A 24,512-nucleotide genomic window follows, 5' to 3' on the forward strand; every position below is an offset into this window, starting at 1 on the left:
CATCACCCAGGGGACAGTGCCAACTCCCAGGCACATCCCTCCTCTCCTCCGCCTCATCATGTCTGTCATATTTTACTGGAAACTCATTGTTCGGGGTGTTTGGGGTTTCTTGTCCCACCAGGTGTGATTCACAGGAGGACGTATGGGCCTGCAGGCTACACTTTCCCTTTGGGCCCTGGGAGCACAGCCCTCTGCATATGCTGGGCTCAGCCAGGTGGTGGGAGAGGGTCTCTGCAACATAAACCTAGTGACTTGTTAGTCCCCATTAACTAGGTGGCTCTCTGACATCCACCTAGAGGAAGCCCAGCACTCCATGTTCCAGGAGGAACACCGGCATGGCAAGGTCACATGGGGCACAGAGATGCCCCCTCAGCATTACCACCCATAAAAAGAAACAAGGTTTTGGGGCCCTCCCAACTCTGACCTGCTGGGCTGTGCCATGGGGCCCGTCACATCCCCGAAACATGCCCAGCCAGTAGTCAGGTGGCTCAGGCTTCTATCCCGACACCCCCAGTAAAGGGAAATCCAGGCAGCTCTCCCCAGCCCTAGGCACAGACCCTAAGATCCTCCACACATCTGTGGATGGGCCCATGGCATTGGCTGCTCAGTCTGGCCAAGGGCAGGTGGTGTCACAGGAGACACTGGGAAAGAGCGTGGAGCCAGACTGAGTCCTGACTCTGCTATTTACTCCTGTGTGACCCAGGCCCTGACCCTCCTCGGAGTCTCAGTTTGCTCATCTGTAAAGTGGGAGTACTGCAGAGTCAGCACTGAGAATCCAACGTGGCAATGGATGTGAAAGGGTTTTGTAAGCTGAGGGTGGCACAAAGTCTGGGTAGCACTGTTGTGGCCCCGTCTGGGCCCCAGACCGGATGAAGCAACACTACTGGAACAGGACTGGAGGGGCCTCTTTGCTTCCAGCCCCAGGTGTTTTCTCAGGCCCCCAGGGCAGCCCCTCGTGGGAGGGTCTGGCTCAGGCACACTTGTTTGAGCCCCTTGTGGAGCTGACTCAAGGGATGTTTGGGGTTTGTTTGTTTGTTTTCGGTGGCGGGAGGAGTGCAGGCACCTGAAAGTGAACTCAAGGGTCCCGGACTACTGAGGCCCCGAGGGTCAGGGGACATGTCCAGGGGTCCATCAAGTTCTGCCTCGGAGGTTTGTATATGGGGACCTCAACTATCCCAGGTCTCCCAGACAACCTCCAAAGGCACCCCCTTTGGCCTCACCCCGCCCTCCTGCCGCCCCTCAGCCCCACGGACCCCGGCAGGCATGTTGGGAGGAATGTGGTCATGTCTGGGGCTGCCTGACGCGTCCCATCTCCCCAGACAGGTCCTAACAGCCCCTGCTGGAGGCTCCAACACTCCTCCTAGGATCAACTGCTCCCTGAAGGGGAGCAGAGCCTCCCTCTCCCCCCACCCTAACCCAAAGCAGAAGTCAAGGAGCCGCCCTCCCCGTCCCTGCCTCTGGGGCTTAGAAGACAATGCTGAGACAGACACTCGAGGCTGTGGGTTCCCCAAAACTGCCATGCTGAGGACACTCAAGTACATGAGTATGTGAGTGAGTGAGTGACCACCCCTGACAGAGACCCCTAATCTCCTTCCGGAGGATGGTCCCCCAGGCTCAGCCCAGCCCTTCCTCTTCCTCAGTGAGGGGCAGCAGGGATTTGGGCTGAAGGAGGAAGTCTTTGTTAGAAGATGTTGCAGTCGGCTGTGGGGTGGAGGGGGGGCGGTGCTCTCCAGAGAAGAATGCAGCATCCAGAGGGAGCCGGGGGGCACCAGTGGGTGCAGAGCCCAGCACCCACTTCCTCTGTGCCACCCACCACCCTGTCTCTCTCCACCACAGGGAACCACGGATAGAATCCCTGGAGCACGGGACACAGGAAAAGCTCTTCTTCCCTCTCATTTGATTCAGTGGAACCCAAAAGAGGCTCCCTCCTTGCCCCTCTCCAAGGGGAATCCAAAAGACAAAGAGGGTAGGGAAGCCATGACATATAAATTCACGCACACCATCTAGGAAGAGACCTTTGCCAGCCCCCTCCCTACCTCCATGGACCCTGGAATCCCAGCATGGGAATCAAGTCTGATCTCCTCCTTCACCCAGGACTAGACCTTGGCTCACATCCTAAGGCCAGTCCCCTTCCCCCTGCACACAGGGATCTAGATGCAAGTAGCCCAGCCCGGTGTTCCTGACATTTTGAAGAGAGGCAGCTTTCGGGGGGCAGCCGTGGCTAATGTGATGGGGGGTTGTCTGTTGGAGCTGGAGTTCCCCCCCACCTCTAGAGTCCCAGGCAGGCTTTGTGTGGCATGTCAGGAGCCTGGGGCGGTGCCTCTTGTGGTTGGTGAGTGTCCCGGCACCAGCCTGTGGTAGGGCGGACCAATGCCAATCCAAACTGGTGAAGGGGCAGGGCGAGGCAGCCCCCACAGAGCTCACACTGTGTGCTGAGGACCCGGCTGGGCACAGGGGATGGGATCCTAAGGAAGGAGGGGACCTAGGGACAGCCCAGTCTGAGGAGGGAGGCACAGCCCCTGCTCTCAGAGCCCGGTCTAATGGAAGAGACTGTCTCTTTGGAAGCCCCCAGCCTGAAAGGAAAGAGAGGCTACACATCAGAATTACTGAAGATATGAACAAACATAAGAAAAGTGCAATTCGTGTGTATTCATTTCCTGGGGCTGCAGAAGTAAATTATCACAAACCTGGTGGTTAAAAACAACTGAAAATCTTCTCTCACCGTTCTGGAGGCGTGAAGTCTAAAATTAAGATGCCACGCTCCCTATGGATGTACTGGGAGAGAAACCTTCCTTGCCTCTGCCAGCTTCTGGCGGCTCCATGCATTCCTTGGTTTGTGGCAACAAAACTCCAATCTCTGCCTCTGTCTTTACGTGGCCAGCATCTCTGTGTCTCCATGTGTTCTTTTCTATCTAAGGACACTCATTGGATTTAGCGCCCACCCTAATCCAGTATGATCTTCTCTCAATTCTTACATCTGCAAAGACCCTATTTCCAAATCAGTTCACATTCTGAGGTTCCGGGTGCACATGAATTTGAGCGGGACACTATTCAACCCACTACACCATGTAACAGACCCGTAACTATCCGTGTTGCAGAGGCAGTGGTGAAAACTTGTTGGAGGGATGGTTGTGATAAGACGTTTGCAGGGCCAGTCCAGACGGCTTCTGGGAGCAGCTCTAACTCAACATGTAAAAGTGCCAGGGAGGGAGCAGCAGGGAAGCACAGAATTCTCAGGTCTCTGATCCACACTCCCCATCACCCAGTTTTTCTGACTCCTTCACAAATAGACAATGGTTCTGGGAGAGAGCTCTTTTTTTTTTTAACTTTTTATTTTGAAATAATTTTAAACTTTCAGAAGAAGTTGCAAAAATTGTACAGAGTCTATGTGTACCCTTCACCCAGCTTCCCCTAATATGAACAGATCACATAAACATCATACAACGATCAAAACCAACACATTAACGTTGACCCAATACTGTTAATTAACGACAGACTTGAATTTCACCAGGATTTGCACCAATGACCCCTTTTTTGTTGCAGGATCCAATCCGGGATTCCACTCACTTGTTGTCATGTCTCCTGCAGTCTGTGACAGCCCCTCCTCGTCATTCCTTGTCTTTTAAGACCTTGACACTTTTGAATAGTACTGGTCGGTTATTTTGTAAAATATCCCTCGGTTGGGGTTTTTCTGATATTTTCTCAACATCAGATTGAGGTGATGCATTTTGGCAAGAAAAGCACAGAAGTGTCGTTGTGGTCTTCTCAGTGCATCATCTCAGGCACGCGTGTGTTGATGTGTCTTAGGGCTGGTGACATTAACCTTGTTCATTGGCTAAGGTGGGGTTTGCTAGGTTTCTCCACTGTAATATTATTTTTCTCGCTGACACTAATAAATACTTTGAGGAAGATACTTTGAGACTATGCAACTTATCCTGTTTCTCTTTAAACTTTCACCGACCGGTTTTTGAATCCATCAGTGGAGGGAAAGAGCTCTTGATGGCCACTGGCTCTAGAGCCTCATTTATCCAGACTTGAGGGACTGTGGCTTTTAGGAGACATTGGGGGAGTGGTCCAGGCCCAGGAAAGAACTCTTTCTTCCTCTCTTGTCCAGGCCCAAAGCCAGCCTGGGCCCTCTCAAACCATCTCTGTACCCTAAGGTATTCCCAGGCCTCTTCCCTTAAGAGATACCAAGTGTTTCTCTAACCACTGATGTCTAGAGTCTCTTCTTAGCCCCCCACCAGCCATGGGGGAAAGGAAGGGACAGTCAAGGTCCTCCCCATGTCACAGGTAGGAAGTCTGAGGTCCAGAGAGGTTCACAGTCAAGTAACCAGTTGGAGCCCTCCTTGCGATTCTCAGACCACCTTCCTCTCCAGGGTCTGCTGGCTGGGCTTCTCATCTCCTCCTGGCAGAGTCCTATGTCCCCTGCCCTTCCTTCCTCATCTCTCCACACTCTCCCCTGCCCAGACCCCTTCACTTTGCCCATCCCTCTCTCCAAGTCCCAGCCACCTGTGTACAGCAAGGGTTAAGTCTCCTAGAGCTGAGGGCTGTCACTTCTAAGAATGACAAGCTGGGACCTGAACTGACCTGGACCTGAGTGTTTGTCGCCAGAAATGCAGGGCTAGCACGGGGGCCAGGAGCAGGCTGGCAGGTAGGATTGCAGGCCCAGGAGGCAATCAGGAGCCTGGAACACCCGGGTGCCCTGTCCCCTAGAAAGCTCTACCACCCGCTGGTTTCCCAGGCCAGCCTGCCTGTCTGGGCCAAGCGTCCTGTGAGAACCTGCGCTGACACAACAGATAGGCTGATTCAAGTGTTTCCGTGTCCATGGGCCCGTCTGAGCCTGCCAGCTGCTAGAGCTGATAGAACAGAGACTGACCATCCCACGTTTTAGATGCAGAAGTTTCAGAGGTTGAGGAAATCCTCAAGCGTCCACAGCAGGGAAGCTTCTCAGCCAGGATTCAATCCCAGCTCTACCTGGGCTGTAAGCCTCACTTTTCAAAGACAGGTCCCCTCCCGCCAGAGGGTCCCCAAAAGTCTGAGCCAGAAAGGGCCTCAGGGGTCATCTAGACAAGTCTCTTAACTTTACAGATGGGGAAACCGAGGTCCAGAGAGGGGAAAGGTCATGTTCAAAGTCACACACCAGAACCTGCTTTGAAAGTGCCAAGTGTTTAACAATTGTTAGCCAGGAATCTGAGCTAGGCAGGGTGAGAATGTATAGGGTGAAAAGAGCTGTGCCTGCACCCCAGAATCACATTTGGGTTGTTAAGAACATTAACGGTTGGGTAACCAAAGGCCAGCAACAGATGGATTCACTAACCCTCTATTAGCTCCCTGTTCAAGTAAAATAAGGCTTAAGTTCTCCAGCCAATAACCCGTGATGCCCAGTGCAAACTGAGCTCCACCCCAGCAGCCCAGGTTTCTCACTAACCCCAACATCCCCACTCATCTCCCAGCCTCTGCCTGAATTTCCTCTTCTGTCTCCTCTTTCTGCCCAACTCTCACACTCTTTGAGGCCAAGCCTCAGTTCAACAGACAGATGTAATATATGATTTCTGTAGACTGTGTGGCATAAAGTAGATGCTCAGTGAAAGACAGACAGAAGAGAAAGAGAGAGGGGCAAGGAAGGGAGGAAGGGAGGAAAGGGAAGATGGTAAAGAAATGCGGAAGGATGGATGGATGGATGGATGGATGGATGGATGGATGGATGGATGAATGGATGGATGGATGGATTGGCAAGTGAGTGGGGAGATGGATGGATGAATGGAAGGATAATGGATGGATAAATAGAAAAATGGAAGGTGGATGGATGGTGGGTGGGTAGGTGGGTGGGCAGGGGGGTGAAGGATGGTTGGAACACAGAGAAACGGATGTCATCCCACCCATCCCAAGGTGGGCAAGCATCCTAGAGGAGTTTTTAACTTCGCTGAACCTTGACGATGAATAGATGTTAAGCAAGCTAGGGAAGTGAGGAAGGACATACCATTTGCTCAGGGAAGCACCTGAGCAAAGACACATAGGCGTGAGACGTGGGTCTGTTGGAGAACGCAAGCACTTAAGCATTGCTGGAGCACGCTGCTGAAGGCTGGATCTGCCTGATGGAACTGAGAGCAGAGGCTGGGGGACGAAGGCTGTGCTAAGGAGGTCAGACTTGATCCTGACAACTCTGGAGGCACTGAAGGGTCCTAAGAAGGGCAGTGACGCTGTCAGGTGCGTTTACAAGGGCTACTCTGGCGTCCCTGTGGAACACACTTTGGGAGAGGGGGAAGCGAAGGGAAAACGGGAAGGAAGATGCCGCTTGCCCTTATCCAGATAAGGGACAGGTTTGGTGGACTTCTCTCCCAGGGAGTCCCACCCCCTCACCTCAGATCACCTGGATCTCCCCTTTTTCAGCGCTCCCAGTACTTCTATGATCTGTGCACCCCCCCATTATAGTTTACTACTGTGCCTTCGGGGGCCAGCCACAAAGTGTCTGTCTCATGTAGTAGGTGTTCAGGGTGTTAATTTACTGTAATTACTCTGGCCTGACAGGAGAGACACAGCCCTTATGCTTGGGGGCACCCAGTGTAATGGGGGAGGGCAAATGAGCCTAGAGCCTTCTCTGCTCCGTAGGCTGAGTGGAGCCCAGAACCGAGGAGCCGCCGGCGGGGGCGCGGGGGCGGGGGTGGGTAGCACACGGAAGCCTTCTTGGAAAGGTTTGACTCAGGTTTGAAAGAAGGAAGATTCCTGGATGGGTGGAGTGGGAGCCGGCATTCCCAGACAGGGGCGTGGCTGTGAGAACTCCAGCGCCAGCAACGTCAGCACCTGGGAATCACAAGAGCTGTGTCAGGGGCCTTGAGCGACAGGCCCTGGGAGAGGGTACAGGAGACCCCGCAAGAAAGGCAAGGCTTCCCAGCCGGAAGGAAAGTCAGTTCCAGCCTGAAGGGTAGAAAGAAAGGAGCAGTTTCCACCAGTCAAAGGTGGGGGACCAGGTTCAAGGCCGTGCAGCCCACCCCTCCCCCCAGGCTGAGACACGGAGGAGCCGGGGAGGGAGCAGGGCCTCCCAGGTCCGTCACACTTGGGGTTCCAGCCTGGGCTCCCCCACTGACCGGCTGTGTGACTTTGGACAAGTCACTGCAGCCCTCTGAGCCTGTTTCCTATCAAATGGGCAAAATTATAGTTCCTCCCTCGCAGGATTATTGAGAGGAGTAGACAATTCATGGCAAGTAGCCAGCACGGTGCTTGGCACAGAGGAAATTTTTAGCTAAAAACTTATCTTAAATGAAGCCCTAGAGGTCAAGGGCGGGCAGGGGGTGAGCACAAATGGAAAACAGGTATCAAAATTCAAGCAAAGGCAGAGGCAAAGAACAAAGAGGAGTCCAGGAGAGCGCTGGGGCATTGGTTTGACAGGAGGAGGGAGACCTCGGGAGAGCTGCTGAGGCCAGCAGGCCACGGTGATGAACTGGTGAGTCTGCGAGGGCCTGGCCAGGGCGGAGTCACTGGGAACTGGTAGATGCGGAAGCCCTGCCAAGGAAGAGTCAGCAGGACAGCTTGGGTGTGAGGGGAAAAGGCAGGGGCCCACATCCTGAGGTTGGAGGTCCAGCACCGTCCCCCTGCACCTCCCGCCCCCCACCGCCCCGGGCCTGGGAGTGAGGGAGGCGGGGAAGCAGCAGCTCAGGGATTCCAGTGAGACCCCGAGACCAGGGAAGTCCCACCAGTCACTCGGCATTACCTGGTTCTCCAAGCAGCCCTGGCTGTCGGTGCAACGGGGGCAACATCTGTCCTCAGACACACACACATACCCATTTCTATGTCACTCACTTCCAAATGAGGGGACTGGGCAGCTTATGAGAAAAGACACATGTACAGCACAGCAAAGGAAACCATAAACAAAAGAAAAAGCACACAGGCTGGGAGAAAACATTTGCAAACGATGCAGCTGACAAGGGGTTAATTTCCAAAGTATACAGATAGTTCATACAGCTCAATATCAAAAATCAAACAACGCCATCAAAAAATGGGCATCATCAAAAAGTCTACAAATAATTAATGCTGGAGAGGGTGTGGAAGGGAACCCTCCTACAACGTTGGTGGGAATGAAAATCGATGCAGCCACTATGGAAAACAGTATGGAGGTTCCTTAAAAAACTAAAAATAGAGTTACCCATATGATCCAGCAATCCCACTCCTGGGCATATATCTGGAAAAAATGAAAACTTTATTTCGAAAGGATACATGCACCCCAATGTTCATAGCAGCAGTATTTACAATAGCCAAGACATGGTAGCAACCTAAGTGTCCATCAGCAGATGAATGGATAAAGAAGATGTGGTATACATACAATGGAATATTACTCAGCTATAAAAAGAATGAAGTAATGCCATTTGCAGCAACATAGATGGACCTAGAGATTATCACACTAAGTGAAGTAAGTCAGGCAGAGAAAGACAAATATTATATGATATCATTTATATGTGGGATCTAAAATATGATACAAATGAACTTATTTACAAAACAGAAACAGACTCACAGACATAGAAAGCAAACTTATGGTTACCAAAGGGGAAAGAGGAGGGGGAGGGATAAATTAGGAGTATGAGATTAACAGATATATACTACTATATATAAAATAGATAAGCAACAAGGATTTACTGTACAGCACAGGGAACTATATTCAATATCTTGTAATATCCTATAATGGAAAAGAAGCTGAAAAAGAATATATGTGTATATATACATATATATATATATATATATATATATATATATATATATATATATGTGTATAACTGAATCTACTTTGCTGTATACCTAAATATTGTAAATCAACTATAGTTCAATTTAAAAAAAGGAAAAAATTTATAACATAAAACTTACCTCATGTATAATAAAACTAAAAATATCCATTAAAGAAAAATAAATCAAGAATTAGATAATAGAGTATATTGATGAACATGTTTTGGTTGCAAAAGACAGAAACCCAAATTGAATTAGTTTCAAAAAGAGGCAATTCATTGATTCATCATTCTCTCTCTCTCTCTCTCTCTCTCTCTCTCTCTAATGCGCACACACACACACACACACACACACACAAGGCTGGAACCATGGCTGAAGGCAGTCCTAAACTCATCCTTAAGCCTCTTGGCTAGAGAGGATCAACTCGAATTTGAAAAAAACCCAGGGAAGGCCACCTGCATGGCCTGATGTGGCCAGTAGCCAGAATCCTATATGACCAACCCAGCAGGCATACTTGCCCCACAGCCCCAAGCCCCAACCAAGGAGTAAAGGTCCAGTATCAGAAAAAGTGAGGGGCACAGATTTGGCGCCAACCTCTATGATCTAAGCAGCCACCCCAATTTGTGTCTGCTGCAAAAGGGAGGTGGTGGTAACTATAGGGAGGAGGCTGCTATACCTGACATCTAGCTCTGGGTTTCCCGGCAGCCAAGGCAAAAAAGGAAACATGATGAAATCTAAAACTCTCACTAACTGAAAAGGAGGCACATCTGACTGTCAAGAGAGATAAATATCTTCTAAGGTCTGAGGTCTGAGAAGGATCTGTCTTCATAGACTCTGAAGGACACTTAGAGCTTTCATTTCCTGAGCCCTGGGCTAGGCACTACCACCGATATTCTCACTTAATCCTAAACCTCTTGGGGAAGGTGTTACAGTGTCCATGTTATAGACTTAGAGAGGTAAAGGCAAGGAAGCTCCCTGGGCCTCAGTCCCCAAGAGCTGAGCCCCTCCCAGCTGCCACTGAATGTGCAGCTGTCCCAAAGCTGCCAGGATGCTCCATAACGCCAACCCCTGGCAGCATCACAGCCTCCTGTCACCACCGAGCTCCAGTCACTTCTCCTAGGCACTTACTGGCCAGATTTGTCAGCAGCAGAGACTTTTGCCTGAGGACCTTCTCTGGCCACAAAAGCCCATTCTGCCAATGAACAGGACAGGCCAGAGTGCTGGGCGGGGGGGGGATGGTGGTTAATGCCACTCCCCCTACCTGAGACTGATGGAATGGGAGGATAAATACCCCAGCTCCCTCGTCCTTTAGAAAGAACGCTGAGGTGGGAGTTCCCTGGTGGGATTAAGCTCCAGTTGTCCACAGTGTTCACTTGCTTGATAACACAGCCCTTATTAGCTTCCTTCCCCTCCCTGTCTCACTTCCCACTTCCTAATGGTGTTTCATGAGACATCACCCAAAACACTTCTTGCACTTGACATTTTTGTCTAAGGATCTGCTTCTAAAACCCAAACTGAGGCACCTGAGCTTTTGGGTTTTAACTATATGTGCCAGTGGTATGCTGGTAAATGTTCACCCACCAGATATCCAGGGAGAGGGGAAATATATACATTATACACAAATAATATATAATATATAATTTACTAATATATAATTATATAATTTTATAATATATTGTACATATATTATATAGACTAATATATTATATAATTTTACAATATATTGTATATGTATTATATAATAATACAGAATATGTTACAAATTATAATAAATATGTAATTTTATAATGTATAACTATATATTACACATAATATATTATATAGTTATATATCATATATTCTAATGTATCATTATTTATTATTATATTAATTACATATTATATTAATATATTCATGATATTATATAATTGTATATTATAAATATGTAATAGTCATAAATAATATATTATATATAATATAAATTCTATAAATTTATAATTAGTATATGTATAAATGATATATTTATAATCATATTTATAAATTTTATAAATATAAATATATAATCTATAAATTTTACTAACATAAGGGATGTCTAGCAGCAATTTACAAATAATAAGACGTACTCTTTAATTGTAGGTCCATAGAGTCAAATGATTCCCATAGGATGCTTTCACTGATTTTGCCAAACTCTTGCAATCTCTGGTTGCCGCTGATAATAAAGTGTTGTTCTGACATGAATGCTGGTTAAAGTTTGTGTTTACGTCAAGGGATAATATAAAACTGAAACAGCAAAGGCCTAGGCCCTAACTTCAGTCATTTACCAATGATGTGAGTGACTCTTGGCTAAATCAAATATCAGATTCCAAATACTGAAAGGATATTTTTTTGTATTTTTTGCTATTCAGAGGGCAATGGCTACAGACATGACACACTTTTCAGATTAATCTGCATTTTTTTAACATTTTTCTTCTTGAAATGTTAAAGCCTAGACTTTCTTAAGTCTGGACAATCACTAAAACACAACAAATCAAGCCCTGATTTGCAGCATGGGCCATTTCCATGGTGTTAATGCCCCACTGCCTTACCTAGAGGAGGGGGGGGGGAAGGGAGGCAGCAGCCAAGACCGGGCTGCCCAGGGGCGCTTGGCCACGGGGGAGCGGGGGTGGGGGGGGGGCGCGGGTTGCGGAACCACACTGCACACACCAGCGGCACCTCTAGGAGAAAGGCAAAGAGTGCCCTTCCCCGCGTAGTGGCCGTAAATCAGCATCTCCTTTAAGGCCAGGGCTGCTCCTGATTGATCACCATAGCCCCCACTCTGTGCCCACCCTGAGCCCAGCACACCTGGCCCAGAGCAGCCTCTAAGTGGACATGGGCTGAGTTCACTGGACTCCTGCGAGAACTCGTCTTCTCTGCAAACCTGATCAAGTCAAACGAGACCAGTGGTCTGCTCATCTGGAAGATCTACCCTAAAGTGGGATGGGTGGGGGGGACACCGTTCTAACACCCCACCTACCAGTCACGTGCCCTTCAGCAAGTGGCTCAGCCTCCTTGAGCCTCAATTTCCTCACCTGTAAAATGGGACAAGTGCGGTACGGGGAGATAGCAAGGAGTCCTGGCAGAGAGCGGGCAGGGAGGAGGCGTTCGCTTCAGCCCAGTCTTAACAGGCAGGACACAGAGCCTGCCCCCAGCCTTGCTGCAAGAATCAAAGGAGGTAACAACAGGTCGGGCGGCTTTGAAAACTGTCCGAGAGAGAGGGAAGAAGCAAGCAAACATTTATTGGGGGCCTACTGTGTGCTTTGTCCACCTTTTGTCTCCTTTCATTCTTTCATGAACCCCTTCAGGTAGATGCCAACACCCTAAATTTACAGAAGAGAAAACTGAGACTCGGAGAGATGAAGAGATCAGCTCAAGGTCACGCTCCAAGTTCAACCCATGTGGTCCTCTTGCCTCCTTCCACTATTCCACACTACCTTCTGCAAGGGACTACGATCTTACTTTAAGCTTGTTTTATTTTTTCTTTTTGGTTGTCACTTTTGATTTGTATAGCCATATTATTATCTAAATACAAAGTGAATTTTAAAATCTATTATATGGTGTCACATGCCACAACATGGATGAACCTGGAGGACATCACACTAAGTGAAATAAGCCAGACACAGAAAGGACAAATACTGTGTGATTCCACTCGTAGGAAGTACCTATAGTAGTCAGAATCATAGAAACAGAAAGTAGAAAGCTGGCTACCAAGAGCTGGGAGGAGGGAGGAGAGAATTAGTGTTTGGGTGGGTATAGAGTTTCAACGTTGCAAGATGAAGTTCTAGAGATCTCTTGCACAACAAGGTGAATATATTTCACACTACTGAACTCTACACTTAAACTTTAAGATGGTTTTAATAATCTATCATACAGCTACATGCACCCCTATGTTCATAGCAGCACTATTCACAATAGCACAGACTTGGAAACAGCCTAAATGTCCATCAACAGATGAATGGATAAAGAAAATGTGGTACATATATATGATGGAATACTACTCAGCCATAAAAAAGAATGAAATAATGCCATTTGCAGGAACATGGATGGACCTAGAGATTATCATACTAAGTGAAGTAATTCAGAAAGAGAAAGACAAATACCATATGATATCACTTGTGTGTGGAATCTAAAATATGACACAAATGAACCTATCTATGAAACAGAAACAGACTCACAAATATAGAGAACAGATTGCTGTTGCCAAGGTGGAGGGGGTGAGGGAGAGGGATGGATTGGGAGTTTGGGATTAGCAGATGCAAAGTGTTATATATAGAATGGATAAACAACAAGGTCCTACTATATAGCACAGGGAAATATAGTCAATATCCTGTGATAAACCATAATGGGAAAGAATATGAAAAAGAATGCTTATATATATATGTATAAATGAATCACTTTACTGTACAGCAGAAATTAACCTAAAATTGTAAATCAACTATACTTCAATAAAATAACAAAAAAACTTTCATATAGCAATATAAAATTGACAGTCCAACAGGGAGGGGGAAGGGGTAAGCTGGGACAAAGTGAGAGAGTGGCATGGACATATATACACTACCAAATGTAAAATAGATAGCTAGTGGGAAGCAGCCACATAGCACAGGGAGATCAGCTCGGTGCTTTGTGACCACCTAGAGGGGTGGGATAGGGAGGGTGGGAGGGAGAAGCAGAGGGAGGAGATATGGGGATATATGTATATGTATAGCTGATTCACTTTGTTATAAAGCAGAAACTAACACACCATTATAAAGCAGTTATACTCCAATAAAGATGTTAAAAAAAAAAACCACAATGATTTAAACCTTAAAAAAAAAAAAAAAAGTTGACAGTCCAGGATATTAGTGTGTGCAATCTGTTTTTAACTAGGAATTTGATGTGGTATTCAACAAATTAAGTGAACTGATTCTTTGGTTTTTAATTTTTTTGTTTATTTTCTTTGTTCATAGACACACATACACAATTTTATGTATATATATAAAAGTGTGTGCACTTTTTTTCCTTTCCTGTTTTTTTGGATCCCCTTTTCTCTTCTACTCTCCCCCTCCACCACATCAGTCTCCCACCCTACCACCAAGGTAATCCATGCTAATCACAGCATATGTTCCCATTTATATTTTTGGTGCTCATAACTGTACACACACACACATGCATTTATATAAATGGGGGACTGGCTTTTATTTATTCACACAAGTGAGATCAATATCCTACAAGTGCTTTTCTACATTTAAGGACTCTCTCTTGCCATCTGACATAGCTCCAATTTATTGATCATGACAGCTGTTGAATATTCCATAGTATGAATGGAGCACTGTTACTGAACCAAACCTGGGTCCACTTGCCTGCACACAGTAAAGCCAATCTACTGACACCGGGCTGTGGTGAAGGAAAGTGCAGCGTTTATTGCAGGACACCAAACAAGGAGTCTGGGACAGCTAATGCTCAAAAAGCCTGAACTCCTCGATGGGTTTCAGCAAAACATTTTTTTTTAATTTTTATTTTATATGGGTATATAGTTGATTAACAATGTTGTGTTAGTTACAGGTGTACAGCAAAGTGATTCAGTTATACATATCCTTGTATCTATTCTTTTTCAAGTTCTTTTCCCATTTAGGTTATTACAGAATATTGAGCAGAGTTCCCTGCGTTATACAGTAGGTTCTTGCTGGTTATCTATATTAAATATAGTAGTATGTGTATGTCAATCCCAAACTCCCAATTTATCCCTCACCCCCCCCCCACCTTTCCCCTTTGGTAACCGTAAGTTTGTTTCCTAAGTCTGTGAGTCTGTTTCTGTTTTGTAAATAAATTCATTTGTATCACTCTTTTTAGATTCCACATGCAAGCAGAATATCATATGATATTTGTCTTTCTCTGTCTGACTCACTTTACCTAGTATGATAATCTCCAGGTCTATCCATGTTGCTACAAATTGCTTCCATGTCTTGGCTATTGTGAATAGTGTGCAATGAACATTGGGGTGCATGTATCCTTTCGAACCATGGTTTTCTCTGGATATATGTCCAGGAGTGGGATTGCTGGATTATATGGTAGCTCTATTTTTAGTTTTTTAAAGAACCTCCATAGTGGCTGTACCAATTTACATTCCCACCAACAGTGTAGGAGGGTTCCCTTTTCTCCACACCCTCTCCAACATTTATTGTTTGTAGACTTTTTGATGATGACCATCAAAAAGTCTACAAACAATAAATGTTGACTATCATCAGCAAAACATTTTTAAAGGCCAGGTGAGGGAAGGGAGTCCCAGGGTATATGATCAGCTCATGCACAATTCTCTGATTGGTTGATGGTGAGGTAACAGAGTGGTATCACTCTGTTAAAATTATCAGTCCTGGGCTTCCCTGGTGGCGCAGTGGTTGAGAATCTGCCTGCCAATGCAGGGGTCACGGGTTCAAGCCCTGGTCTGGGAAGATCCCACATGCCGCGGAGCAACTAGGCCCGTGAGCCACAATTACTGAGCCTGCGCATCTGGAGCCTGTGCTTCGCAACAAGAGAGGCTGCGATAATGAGAGGCCCACGCACCGCGATGAAGAGTGGTCCCCACTTGCCACAACTAGAGAAAGCCCTCACACAGAAATGAAGACCCAACACAGCCATAAATAAATAAATAAATAAATAAATAAATAAATAAATACCTTTCATCCTTAAAAAAAAAAAAATTATCAGTCCTTAGGCTCCAGTAGGTCTGGGGGCTACATGCTCATGGTCATCAAGTAGTTAATTTCTTCCATTTGGTGAAGGTTTTAGCATCTGTAAAACAACTCAGGAAATGTGCATCAGATACTATTATCTAGGTACTTCAGAGAGGAGCTAAAGCAGAGGATATGGGGGAAGGGTCTGTCCCAGGAAGGCCCCATAGGGTCCTGCTTGGTTATGGCACTATCCCCTTTACTATACACTACCAACGGTTGTCACTTGGTTTTCCATTTTCAGCCACTATAAATAATGCAGCAATAAATATCCTTGTACATATGTCCTTTTATACTGGTCTTTTATTTCTATTAACTTATTCATTTAATAATGAAGCCCCTTAAGTATTTGAAAATCACCTTTGCCATGTACTCACATATAAGGAGGCCAGAAAGGAGCCTAGGAGAATAAAAATCTTGGGGACAGAACAATGGATGAATGTTTTGGTTTTTTATTTTTCTGTTTATGTTGTCACACTATTCATATGGCAGATAAAAACTGTTACTGAATGCAAGTTCATGTGCCCTATGCGCAGTGAGGCCAAACAAACCAAAACATCGGATTTTGGAGCAGAGAAAGATTTTTGCAGGGTCATGCAGGGAGAATGGGTGGCTCGTGCCCAAAAAAAACCCCAAACTCTCCGAAGGGTTTCAGCAAAGCATTTTTAAAGAAAAACTGAGGAAGTATGCATGAGATACTTCTGGGTACTTCAGAGAGGAGCTACAACAGAGGATATGAAGGAGGGGTCTGTCCCGGGAAGACTCCACAGGGTCCTGCTTGGTTATAATTGGAAGGAACAAAACATATCTGTTTTAGGTGTAATAATCCTATAATTGTAGGAAAGAAAGGAACATTTGGACCCCATCAGTGGGTTAACAGGGAACCGAGCCAGAAATGGACTCTCCTTCCAAATAACCTTTTATGCTTTAACACCCCTTGATCTGCTCAAAGCCCTTCTGGCGTCCTGGACAGATGGGGAAGCAGGGACACAGAGCTATGTCTGCCCATGGCAGTGACCACACAGCACATCAGAGGAAGGGGCAGCACATCAGAGGGAGGCCAGATAAAGAGCTGCACTTGCTCATTGCCTCAGCTCTCACAGCCCCGACTCCATCCCTCCATAGCTCAAAAATATACTTGCTTTCTCTTCTGCGGCAACCTTGGAGCAATGTGATGAAAGGCACGTGGAATCTAGAGAAGTCTGTCCCCAAGAATCTTCCTCCTGAAAACATTCCATGGAGGCCAGAGAGAGCAGAGTCTTCTACACCAAACCCATGGCTCTAATCCACAAATCTTGAGTATCCCTTACATGCTAGGTGCTGTCTAAGTTTGTTGGGGACAGGCAAAACCAAAAGCTTCATGTGTGTTATGTTTCAGGAAGCCATCAGAAGATCTTAAACTACAAGCTACAGCAATGGGAAGGCAAACAGAAGAAATCACTTATCTCAGATATCAGGAGTGACACAGTGCTTTTAATAGCTCTCGGAAACAATGGGCCCAAAGAACGCAAAACCTTTAGGAGCTTACCACTAAGCCATTGACATCAGCAGATACACTTTATGGGCTATCATTAATTCTCACTTCAGCCATTGTTTAGCACTTTATGCAATTATCTAAAACAATATTTTACCAACTTTGACACTTAACTCAAGCATTAAGAATTTGAGGGTGTGTTCAAAATAGACAAGTTACGAGGAACATTCAAGAGCACTCAACCTCCTCATCTCATGTGCCAGGATCTTAGGAAGCAGGAAAGACCAGCCAAGAGCAAAATGCAGTCTGATTTGACATAGAGAACAGACTTGTGGTTGCCAAGGGGGAGAGGACATGGGGAAGGGATGGATTAGGAGTTTGGGATTAGCAGAAGCAAACTAGTATATATAGGATGGATAAACAATAAGGACTATATAGCACAGGGAACTATGTTCAATATCAATGTGATAAACCATAATGGAAAAGAATATGAAAAAGAATATATATATGCATAACTGAGTTGCTTTGCTGTACAACAGAAATTAACACAACATTGTAAATCAACTATACTTCAGTAAAATTTTAAAAAATTTAAAATGCAGTTTGATTTGGACTTGAATCTTAGCTTGAGAAATCCAAGCATTTCCAGATGGAAAACCTGCTTCCTTTACTGAAGGTGAAATTTACATTTCTGCTTTGATAATGTCTTTCTGTAAAGGGGACTCATGATGAATATGACAAAACAGAAATAGACTCAGAGATATAGAGCACAAACTAGTGGTTACCAGCGGGGAGAGGGATGGGAGGAGGGGCAAGATAGGGGTAGAGGATTAATAGGTACGAACTACTATGCATAAAATAAATAGGCTACAAGGACATATTGTACAGCACAAGGAATATAGCCAATATTTTATAATAACTTTAAATGGAGTATAAGCTATAAAAATATTTAGCCACCATGTTGTACACCTGAAACTAATATAATGTTGAAAATCCACTATACCTCAATAAAATAAAAATATTAAAAAATAAAAGGGGCTCATGTTTTGTTTACACTGGACACAGCAATGAACAGGAGACACGTGGTTCCTGCTCTTAGGCCGTTTTTCTAACTAGCTGAGAGATCCAAAGAAATTTTTTTTTTCCTTGATTAGTTGAAATCTTAGTTTCCCCATCTGTCAAATGGAAGACTTTCTCATGGAGCTTCCCGAGGGTCCACCGATGGGTGGTATTCATTCTGAAGACACAGGCACAAACAGTTTTGTTAAAATCGCTCCCCACACCCAGGTAAAGTGTGTTCTGCACACTCTGTTCTGACATCTCGTTACTGAACAACTCATGAGCATGTGCTCAGGAGTTTTTAACAACCCAGGCCAGGACTATATGTCTGTGTCAGAGTTCTTGCATAACATCAGCTTTAAAAGTGACAGATGAATCAATTCACAAAAGATATTTTTTAATAAGGCAGTCTCTTCAATAAGTGGTGCTGGGAAAACTGGTCAGCTACATGTAAAAGAATGAAATTAGAACATTCCCTAACACCATACACAAAAATAAACTCAAAATGGATTAGAGACCTAAATGTAAGACCGGACACTATAAAACTCTTAGAGGAAAACATAGGAAGAACACTCTTTGACATAAATCACAGCAAGATCTTTTTTGATCCACCTCCTAGAGTAATGGAAATAAAAACAAAAATAAACAAGTGGGACCTAATGAAACTTCAAAGCTTTTGCACAGCAAAGGAAACCATAAACAAGACGAAAAGACAACCCTCAGAATGGGAGAAAATATTTGCAAATGAATCAACGGACAAAGGATTAATCTCCAAAATATATAAACAGCTCATTCAGCTCAATATTAAAGAAACAAACACCCCAATCCAAAAATGGGCAGAAGACCTAAATAGACATTTCTCCAAAGAAGACATACAGACGGCCACGAAGCACATGAAAAGATGCTCAACATCACTAATTATTAGAGAAATGCAAATCAAAACTACAATGAGGTATCACCTCACTCCTGTTAGAATGGGCATCATCAGAAAATCTACAAACAACAAATGCTGGAGAGGGTGTGGAGAAAAGGGAAACCTCTTGCACTGTTGGTGGGAATGTAAATTGATACAGCCACTATGGAGAACAATATGGAGGTTCCTTAAAAAACTAAAAATAGAATTACCATATGACCCAGCAATCCCACTACTGGGCATATACCCAGAGAAAACTGTAATTCAAAAAGACACATGCACCCGAATGTTCATTGCAGCACTATTTACAATAGCCAGGTCATGGAAGCAACCTAAATGCCCATCAACAGACGAATGGATAAAGAAGATGTGGTACATATATACAATGGAATATTACTCAGCCATAAAAAGGAACGAAATTGAGTCATTTGTTGAGACGTGGATGGATCTATAGACTGTCATACAGAGTGAAGTAAGTCAGAAAGAGAAAAACAAATATCATATATTAATGCATGTATGCGGAACCTAGAAAAATGGTACAGATGAGCCAGTTTGCAGGGCAGAAGTTGAGACACAGATGTAGAGAATGGACATATGGACACCAAGGGGGGAAAACTGCGGTGAGGTGGGGATGGTGGTGTGCTGAATTGGGTGATTGGGATTGACATGTATACACTGATGTGTATAAAACTGATGCCTAATAAGAACCTGCAGTATAAAAAAACAAACAGAACAACTAATACTAAACTTTCATTGGGTTATTTGTATGGAAATATGTTAATATAAATGTTTCAGACATTACATGAAATTTCTAAAAATCTTATATTTGTATTTGTATGGAAATATGTATGGAAATATGTTAATATAAATGTTTCAGACATTACATGAAATTTCTAAAAATCATATATTTGTATCTGTATGGAAATATGTTAATATAAATGTTTCAGACATTACATGAAATTTCTAAAAATCTTATATGTTCTGGTATAATGTTATAAGTAATAATCCTAGTTATTACTTTAAAATGTATATCTCAGAAATAACTAATTTTCTTGTCAACTGCATTATTATGAACTTTCATCAAATCTTTAACCATGGTCATTTTTAAGTCTTTTGTCATTTACAGACAGTTCTGGGTGTACTCTGATGATTTTGCAAATATGTTCCTATACAAGGGTTTCATCTTCAAGCAATTCATGGAAAAGACTCTGACAAGTACAGGTTTCTGGTAACTGACTGTACTGCTGAACTGAATGAATAAGCATTTTCAGAACTCTAATGAAAAACTGATGAACTCATAAAAGTGCTAACAAAAGATCAAGATGAAAAAAAAATTAATTACATGGGACTGAGTGAACTGATGAGGATGAGTATAATTTTTGTGACTTTCTGTCTGAATTAAAAAAAAAAAAAATCCCACAAGGACTCAGAGGCAAAGAATATACAAATCAATTTTCACTGCAAAGTAAAGGAGCTGTTACAGTGGAGGATTACTGGACTGAATGTCAATATTATGACATAGTATGAGTGTGTTTCATGTTTGGTAATTGCAATCATTGTTGCTTTGGTTGTGGTCATCCATGTACAATGCTTGGTGTCAGTCTATTTATCTCTTGTAAAAATAAAATACAGTGTGTGTGTGTGTGAAAAATAAATAAATAAATAAAGTAGGTTGTAGACTATAAAAAAAAAAAAAAAAGATAATACTCAAAGTTGGTGAGCATGTTTTGAAATAGGCACTCCCATTCCCTGAGGGGAAAATATGTAAATTGGTACAACTTCTCTTTAAATCAATTTGGCAATACAAATTAAGACCCTTAAAATATTCATTGTCTTCTCACCTAGTAATTATACTTCTGGGAATCTAGCCTAAAGAAATACTGCAAAAAATATATGAAAGCAAAGCTTTATGCAGAAAGATGTTCCATTGTTGCATTATTTTAAATGGCAACCAAAAAAAGTGGAAACAGCATTAAATTGTACTTGGTGTGATTGTAGTTATGTTTGTGTATGTATATATATATGAAAGAAACTCACCAAAATGTTATCAGTGAAGAACATGAGTTCCCACACTGAAAGATTCTGCTAAGTGCCTAATCCAACAGATGAAGACACAGCCACATCAAGGCAGAATATGTGATATTTCAGCCACTGGAGAGAAAGAGAAGAACCTAAAACCTTCTGGGGGAAGGGTGGGAATGGGATAGTATGAAGGATCTAGAATAAAAATAGAATTAGACTTCTCAAGTGTAATACCAGAAGCCAGGAAACAGTGAAGAAACAATACCTCCAAAATGCTGAGGAAAAATTGTTTCCAACCTAGAATTCCATACCCAGCCAAATTACCAGTCAAGAGACTAACAATATTTTCAGAAATGAAAGATCTCAAAAATTTAACCTCTATAAAACTTTTCATAAGAGTATGTGTTTCACTCAAATAAAGGGAGGGAGAGGGAGAAAAAAGAAGACATGGGATCCAGAAAACACGGGGTGCAATAGAGAGAGAAGAGATGTCCAAGACGATGGTGAAGGGAGATGCCTGGGTGACAGCAGGCCCAGAGAGCACCCAGAACAGACTGGAGCAGGAGGACAGAGGGCTCCAGGAAGGACATCTTCAAGAAGATGAAATTGATGGAATAGGCAGTGTTTAACACATTAAGAGGAGATGTATACATCTGGCAATGAATTAGTGATAGGTACAAAGAAAACTTACACAAACTGAAAAACAGATATTTATTCTGAGGAAATTTAATATAGTGTAAAACATGATTTGGTTGTGAATAATATTTAAATAGTCATAAAAATGTAAACATTAAACATTTATCTAATGAAAATTTATTGAGAGGGTAGGAAAAAGTGGATAGGGAAAATGCACATAGAGAGCTAAATTCTCTTCCTATACAGCAGTGATTAAAAACTAAACCTGAAAAATGGCCATACTACCCAAAGCAATCTACAGATTTAATGTGACCCCTATCAAATTACCAAAGAGCATTTTTCACATAACTGGAGCAAATAATCCTAAAATTTATATAGAGGCATGAGAGACCCAGAATTTCCAAAGCAATCCTGAGGAAAAAGAACAAAACTGGAGGCATAACCCTCCCAGACTTCAGACAATACTACAAAGCTACAGTAATCAAAACAGCATGGTATTGATACAAAAACAGACATATGGATCAATGGAACAGAATAGAGAGTCCAGAAATAAACCCACACACCTACAGTCAATTAATCTTCAGCAAAGGAGGGAAGAATATACAATTGGAAAAAGACAGTCTCTTCAGCAAGTGGTGTTGGGAAAGTTGGACAGCTGCGTTTTAAATCAATGAAGTTAGAACACTCCCTCACACCATACACAAAAATAAACTCAAAAAGACTTAAAGACAGTACTTCCCTTGTTGTCCAGTGGTTAAGAATCCACCTTCCAATGCAGGGGATGCGGGTTCAATCTCTGGTCAGGAAACTAAGATCCCACATGCCGCAGGGCAACTAAGCCCACACACTGCAACTACTGAGCCCGCAGGCCACAACTAGAGAGTCCACATGCCACAACTACAGAGCCCACTTGCTCTGGAGCCTGAGCACCACAACCACAGAGCCCATGCACTCTGGAGCCCCCACACCACAACTAGAGAGAAGCCTGAGAAGCCCGTGTGCCACAACAAAGAGCCCGTGCGTCACAGTGAAAGATCCCACATGCCGCAACTAAGACAGGATGTGGCCAAAAATAAATAAATCGATAAATACTTTTAAAAAAAGATTGAAATATAAGACATGACACCATAAAACTCCTAGAAGAGAACATAGGCAAAACATTCTCTGACATAAATCGTAGCACTGTTTTCTTAGGTCAGTCTCCCAAGGCAATAGAAATAAAAGCAAAAATAAACAAATGGGACCTAATCAAACTTATAAGCTTTTGCACAGCAAAGGAAACTATAAACAGAACGAAAAGACAACCTATGGAATGGGAGAAAATATTTGCAAATGATGCGACATACAAGGGCTTAATTTCCAAAATATACATACAGCTCATACAACTCAATAATAAAAACAAAAATCAAAAACTGGGCAGAAAACCTACACAGACATTTCTCCAAAGAAGACATACAGATGGTCAATAGGCACATGAAAAGATGCTCAACATCACTAATTACTAGAGAAATGCAAATCAAAACTACAGTGAAGTATCACCTCACACAGTCAGAATGGCCATCATCAAAAAGTCTACAAATAATAAATGCTGGAGAAGGTATGGAGAAAAGGGAACCCTGCTACAATGTTGGTGGGAATGTAATTTGGTGCAGCCACTATGGAAAACAGTATGGAGGTTCCTTAAAAAACTAAAAATAGAGTTACCACATGATCCAACAATCCCACTCCTGGGCATATAGCTAGAAATGATGAAAACTCTAATTCGAAAAGATACATGCACCCCAATGTTCATAGCAGCACTATTTATAATAGTCAAGACATGGAAACAACCAAAGTGTCCATCAACAGATGAATGGATAAAGAAGATGTGATATATACATATATATACAATGGAATACTACTCAGCCATAAAAAAAGAATGAAATAATGCCATCTGCAGCAAGATGAATGGACCTCAAGATTATCATACTAAGTGAAGTAGTCAGACAGAGAAAGACAAATATCATATGATACCACTTATATGTGGAACCTAAAATATGATACAAATGAACTTATTTACAAAAGAGAAACAGGCTCACAGACATAGAAAACAAACTTATGGTTACCAAAGGGGAAAGGTGGGGAGGGATAAATTAGGAGTCTGGGATTAGCAGATACAAACTACTATATATAAACTACATAAACAACCAGGTCCTACTGTATAGCACAGGGAACTATATTCAAAATCTTATAATAAACCATAATGGAAAAGAATATGAAAAAGAGTATATATATATACATATATATATGTGTGTGTGTGTGTGTGTGTGTATATATATATATATATATATATATATATATATATATATATATATCTGAATCACTTTGCTGTACATCAGAAACTAACATTGTAAATCAACTATATTTCAATTTAAAAAAAATAAACTAAAACTGAAAAAAAATCAAGAAATTATAGCATAGCTTGTTATTTAGAAATAAGGAGATCAATTGGTTCAAGATGGCAGAGTAGAAGGACATGCTCTCACTCCCTCTTGTGAGAGCACCGGAATCACAACTAACTGCTGAACAGTCATCGACAGGAAGACACTGGAACTCACCAAAAAAGATACCTCACATCCAAAGACAAAGGAGAAGCCACAGTGAGACGGTAGGAGGGGCACAATCACAATAAAATCAAATCCCATAACTGCTGGGTGCATGACTCACAAACTGGAGAACACTTATACCACAGAAGTCCACCAACTGGAGTGAAGGTTCTGAGCCCCGTGTCAGGCTTCCCAACCTGGGGGTCTGGCAACAGGAGAAGGAATTCCTAGAGAATCAGACTTCGAAGGCTAGCGGGATTTGATTGCAGGACTTCGACAGGACTGGGGAAAACAGAGACTCCACTCCTGGAGGGCACACACAAAATAGTGTATGCATCGGGACCCAGGGGAAAGAGCAGTGACCCTAGGGGAGACTGAACCAGACCTAC

General features: G+C 43.5%; 1 long non-coding RNA gene across 5 annotated transcripts; it reads left to right on the top strand.

Annotated features, from left to right (window-relative positions):
• Positions 1-62: 62 nt before the first annotated feature.
• On the top strand, positions 63-15,373 carry LOC309619298. Of its 5 annotated transcripts, none has more exons than XR_014238880.1 (5): positions 63-1,547; positions 1,837-1,966; positions 3,099-3,237; positions 3,544-7,441; positions 12,033-15,373. It is a non-coding gene; the product is annotated as an uncharacterized lncRNA (long non-coding RNA). The 5 variants fall into 5 exon arrangements; XR_014238881.1 differs by having other exon boundaries at positions 3,544-6,207; XR_014238882.1 differs by having other exon boundaries at positions 3,544-6,207; positions 12,037-15,373.
• The last annotated feature ends 9,139 nt before the right edge of the window (positions 15,374-24,512 follow it).

Source organism: Balaenoptera borealis (assembly GCF_965194805.1).
Source record: "Balaenoptera borealis genome assembly, chromosome: 20".
Classification (NCBI taxonomy): domain Eukaryota; kingdom Metazoa; phylum Chordata; class Mammalia; order Artiodactyla; family Balaenopteridae; genus Balaenoptera; species Balaenoptera borealis.